The sequence below is a fragment of the Lissotriton vulgaris genome, chromosome 5, assembly GCF_964263255.1.
Source record: "Lissotriton vulgaris chromosome 5, aLisVul1.2, whole genome shotgun sequence".
Lineage (NCBI taxonomy): Eukaryota > Metazoa > Chordata > Amphibia > Caudata > Salamandridae > Lissotriton > Lissotriton vulgaris.
Genome location: NC_141693.1, coordinates 107,229,398 through 107,235,125, shown reverse-complemented (window position 1 = coordinate 107,235,125; position 5,728 = coordinate 107,229,398). Strand labels below are relative to the sequence as shown.

The window sequence follows — 5,728 nt, the reverse complement described above, 5'->3', positions numbered from 1 at the left end:
AGCATCAAAGGACTCGCGTTTTAAAGGAGGATTCTGACCTGCGTCATCAAGACGTGGGCGAATCAGGAGTTATTTCTTCGGTGTAGCGCTACAAAGGCACAACAAACTGCAGCACCCCAGCGAGGTGCATGTGTGGAACAATAGTATTTTAAACGATTACAAATAGCCGTCTTAGACCTGTGGGACAAAGAATAAAGGTTGAATGGGGATTAAAATTTGCAAATCGTAACCCTGTATGAACTTATTATATCGTAAGCATGGTGGAGTGGAGCCTTAGAAGAGGACGGAAGGAGTGATTCAGAGCCTGTAAATTTCAGACAATTCATTCAAACCTGAAGTCGCTGTGTCAAATTTGACAATCAGCATGGCTTCCCTTTTGGACAAGAGGAGGCTCATGTCACCTCCTCGAGAGTTTTTTTCAATCCTGGATATCACTGTCCACTTCAAGTCATTGGGCCCGTGTTGCATTCTATTCCAGTGACTTACAAGTGGTGCATTTTCGACGTTTCGCTTAAGTCTCGACTTGTGTTGCGTGATGCGTTGTCGCACTTCTTGTTCCGTCTTGCCGATATATAGGCAATCGCATGGGCATTTGATGCCATACACTACAAATCTTGATTTGCAGTTACTAAACACCTCATGCTTCCATGATATGCCTTTGTGTTGAAAGACAGAACCCTGTAGGGTACTGTCGCAACAGAGGCAGGTCCCGCACTTATGGTGGCCTAACACTGGTGCCAAGCCCATCATTTGACGAAGGGATGGTTGATTTTGAGTTGGCATGGCTGCCCTTACTATATGGTTTGCAATACTGTTCTCACGTTTAAATGCAAAAAGTGGCGGGTCTTTTAACTTTTCATCTAGGTTTTTCACCAGATGCCAGTTTTGGCCGATAATCCGTTTCAGTTGATTGGCATTCGGGCAGAAGGTGGTCACACAGACCTGGCGTTTCTGTTCAGATTTCTTTTTTCGTTCTAGCAGTGAAAAAAAAAAAAAAGAAATCTGAACAGAAACGCCAGGTCTGTGTGACCACCTTCTGCCCGAATGCCAATCAACTGAAACGGATTATCGGCCAAAACTGGCATCTGGTGAAAAACCTAGATGAAAAGTTAAAAGACCCGCCACTTTTTGCATTTAAACGTGAGAACAGTATTGCAAACCATATAGTAAGGGCAGCCATGCCAACTCAAAATCAACCATCCCTTCGTCAAATGATGGGCTTGGCACCAGTGTTAGGCCACCATAAGTGCGGGACCTGCCTCTGTTGCGACAGTACCCTACAGGGTTCTGTCTTTCAACACAAAGGCATATCATGGAAGCATGAGGTGTTTAGTAACTGCAAATCAAGATTTGTAGTGTATGGCATCAAATGCCCATGCGATTGCCTATATATCGGCAAGACGGAACAAGAAGTGCGACAACGCATCACGCAACACAAGTCGAGACTTAAGCGAAACGTCGAAAATGCACCACTTGTAAGTCACTGGAATAGAATGCAACACGGGTCCAATGACTTGAAGTGGACAGTGATATCCAGGATTGAAAAAAACTCTCGAGGAGGTGACATGAGCCTCCTCTTGTCCAAAAGGGAAGCCATGCTGATTGTCAAATTTGACACAGCGACTTCAGGTTTGAATGAATTGTCTGAAATTTACAGGCTCTGAATCACTCCTTCCGTCCTCTTCTAAGGCTCCACTCCACCATGCTTACGATATAATAAGTTCATACAGGGTTACGATTTGCAAATTTTAATCCCCATTCAACCTTTATTCTTTGTCCCATAGGTCTAAGACGGCTATTTGTAATCGTTTAAAATACTATTGTTCCACACATGCACCTCGCTGGGGTGCTGCAGTTTGTTGTGCCTTTGTAGCGCTACACCGATGAAATAACTCCTGATTCGCCCACGTTTTGATGACGCAGGTCAGAATCCTCCTTTAAAACGCGAGTCCTTTGATGCTCACCAAACACGCATGCGCGAGTGAGCAGTGTATGCCGAGACGCCGACCGATTGATGCACCGAGACGATACAAGCCCGTTCCACAGGTAAGAGACCACCAGTTACCCTGCCTGCCCCTCAGTTAGTCAGTCTAGCTTTTTCACCCCATTCACTCGTTAAATTAGGCCAGTTCTAATGCGCTGGTCTTGTGTGCTTATCTCCTTACAGCACACGCGACTAAAACCGACTTGTGCTGACTCTGCCACCATCGGTGGAAATGCCTGATTAAGACAGGCTGTTACCTCGCGCCAGACAGGTGATGCTGCCCTCCAGTCAATATATACAGTTCTCACACTCTCCCCCGCTTCAACTTCTTCTAATTACCCTGTTTTTTGGTGACTACAGGACAGTGTGCCTGAATTATACAGGAGAGACACGACGCTGAATAGCAACAGGTCATCGTGTCATTCCCTATTCCGGCCAACTACAAGCAAGTTGATTGTGCCGCTTGGACACGTTTCGTTACACAGGGGTAAGAGCAGTTTGTAGATCACACCCCCACTGCATCCAACCAATCCCATGTGCTGGTACTATAAATACTTCTCCTTGCATTCCAGATTATCCTTCACCCCACGCTTGCAAACTCCCCACTCTTATTCATTTGGACTACTGTCAGCCTATTTTGCAGAAACTGTGACGGTAAGTTATGACTGTCTAGACCATTAGTATAATGAGCCCACCCCCGCGGGTACAACCATATGACCTCAGCTCCTTCCCTGAGACCTGCTTAATCCTACCACTCAGTTTGTATTTCAAAACCACCCTCCATCTTAGAGCCTCACTGTTCCATTGAATAGATCGACCTAGTGGGCTCTCACTGAGTCTTGAGAGTCTTGTTGTAGACGCTATTTGTGTCACTGTGATCATGCTAGATACAGATGTGTAAAAGTGCTACCTTAAACTGTCATTTCTGTGTTTTTCCTATAATTAAGATATATGTTCTTTTTGGTTCCTTTCCCTTGTACAGCTGCCTGAGGCCCTGATGAGAATCTCCACAGAATCCAAGGAGATTCGAAACGCGTAGGCCCCCCTTTCTTCACTGGACTGCCAATTTTTGATTCAATAACCAAACTTGTGTATAGACCTCACATTTAATTGTTGGAGAGTAATAATCTTTATTCATTTGCGCAAAGTCTTCTTTATATTGTAAAATCCTTGGCATTGTATTTCCAGTTAATCAAAAATGTGAACATTTTCGTTTAATTAATGCAGTTCCAGTTGTGTATATATATTTCTTGTCCCTTGTATAAATTGTATATATGGTACGCTTGAGCTAAGTGTGTGTATGCGTTGAATGTGTGGCGAATGTGACATGACTGTGGTTTTGAATGATGGTTCATTCCAGGTGATTGTATTTTTATGTGTCCGTTCTCAATTTTGATCTTGTCCTACTGTGTTTCCCGGTAAATGTAAAAAGAACCTTTTATTGTTGAAATTCTTTATAAAATAAAATTGCGACTATTGAGCATTCCCTTTCTGGAATTTGATTTTCTGTTTGTGGAAGATTTATCTCATTGTTTAACTAAGTCTATCAGTACTGGCATCTTCTTCTGTTACTTATGATACAGGCCCAGCCTTGCTGATTAGGGCCAACCCCATTTTGTTTTCACATAGTTCAGATTGAGCAGCAGGCGCAAATTTTAGAGTACGGCCTGGTTGGTGCCAAACTCCTCAAAGTGGACACTTCTTCTCTCTTAAGTTTCGAGCAGCAAGTCTGAGAGGTTCTGCCCCTCTCAGATACATATTCCAAGTTCTCTGGGTCAAGCTGGAGGGCACTCCTGTTCAATGAGGTGCAGGGCAACACCCCAGGGTATGACCACATCCTCCAATGTGTGGCACTATTTTCTCGCAGAGAGCACCATTTCTCCAAAATTCATCATGACTGATTTTCCAGTAGGGAGAGAAGAACTGGCCAAACACAACCCCAGGATGGTTAATCTCCAAAATCTCCTCCCCTTTGCTCATTCCTTCCTTTTTCTTCTTTTTTTCCGTTTGTTCCTTCCTTAATCCCACTATCTGGCTGGGGTCAAAGAGGAAGGTGTAAATTGAAACTGACTTCTTCTGCCTGTCTCCCCCTTCCATTGAAGAATATGGTTTGACCCCTCCCGCTGCTCTGTATCCCTTTGTAGCAGAACCCTGCCCTCCAAGAAGACCTTTCTAACTCTTGGGGCTATTTCTCACCTCATCAAAGGAGCCTAGCTAATCCACTTAACTCTGACCAATCAGTACCGACCACTGGAAGGCTGAATTTTAACTTCTTGTATGTACACCTTATGAGAAATTCAACAATACCATAATGTTGGATTTATCAATACCATTCTAGGAAATCTTTGAAGGGCATTTTTATGATCCTCCTAGTGGGAATTAATAATTAATAACTTCTTGCCATGTTAACCTATGTGGCGGGGGATTTGCAATAGGAAAATAACTTGGGCCATTTTTCTAACACCAGGGCTTATAAATCATATTTTATAAGGGTGCTGCCTACATCTACAGGACCCCACACCCCTGAGACACATAGGGGATACTTTAGTATTTCTCAATATGTAAAAATATTGCAGATCCTCACTCCACAGTGCTCCTAGTACAAAAGTCGATTTTGGCAAGCACTTCACAACAATGTGGGAAGTGCAATGCAAAATTTTCCTAAGCCCAGGGCATGTAAAACTCATTTTATAAGGGTCCTCCTTATAAATGCCAGACCCCCCCCCACCCTGGGACTCCTAGGCGAGACCCTGGGGGACTAATATGCCCAAACGTAGTAGCTTATCATATTGTAGGGCCCCAAACACCAACATCGTGTTTGAGCACAATATGCATTTTAAAAGAAGTCCTGCAATACAGGGCTACTTTTGAACTGACATCAGGCCTCAGAAATGCACACATGCAAGTCCAGAAAGGAATTCTGGTCTCTAAACTGCCATGCCCTATTATAAACTAGGGACTTAAAGGTAGTTTCAATCCCTCCTGCCCTTTTATGTTCTAGGGCCTTATAGGGGAGGTCATGCCAGTCATAGAGGTACCCTAACCCATAGTGTCTTTTTCAGCATAGCTCTGGCCCTAGGCCTGGTTAGACAGAGCCCAGGGATAGTCAGTCTGTCACCACCAGTACCAAGCAGCAACACATTTGGGGGATGCACAGGGCACAGGATGACTTTTCAACACCCACACACTCAAAACTGATCTGTTTGGTGCTCATGTCAGGTACACAAAAATATTTTATTGTATTTTATTGTAGAGTTTTTTATAGCGCTAGCCAGACCCGAAGGTATCGGAACGCTTTACAGCATGAGTTAAAGCAACATATTAAGGTGATTGTAAACACATTGATTCAAGACTTAATTGGAAGACCTGTTTGTTGAATAACGTTACAGGAAAGGAAAACACAGAGAGTCACAATAATGAGCACATGCAAGGAGGGGAAGAGGTATAAGTCTTGGTGAGGCCGTGGTTATGTCCTGCAAAGTGCAGGCTTAGGCTTTTTGGCAGCGACTATCCCTTCGGGAAAGACTGGTTAAGGTAGTGGTCTTTAAGTTGTCTTTTGAATTGTAGAAAGGAGGGGGTAGACCTGATATGAACTGGGATGGAGTTACAGATTTTGAGGGAATTGCCAGAGTAGGATGGTGAAGCGTTTTTTTGTTTGCGAATTTTCAGCGGGATGAGGAGTAGAGTGTTGGAGCTTCTGAGGCTTCTTGTCTGACCAGCCTTCTTGAGTTTGGCGGCCAGGTA

General features: G+C 43.9%; 1 long non-coding RNA gene across 1 annotated transcript; it reads left to right on the top strand.

The window, feature by feature from the left end:
* Positions 1-1,975: 1,975 nt before the first annotated feature.
* Positions 1,976-3,228, top strand: LOC147710309 (uncharacterized). The gene is made up of 5 exons (XR_015295617.1): positions 1,976-2,046; positions 2,168-2,255; positions 2,345-2,471; positions 2,557-2,638; positions 2,967-3,228. It is a non-coding gene; the product is annotated as an uncharacterized LOC147710309 (long non-coding RNA).
* The last annotated feature ends 2,500 nt before the right edge of the window (positions 3,229-5,728 follow it).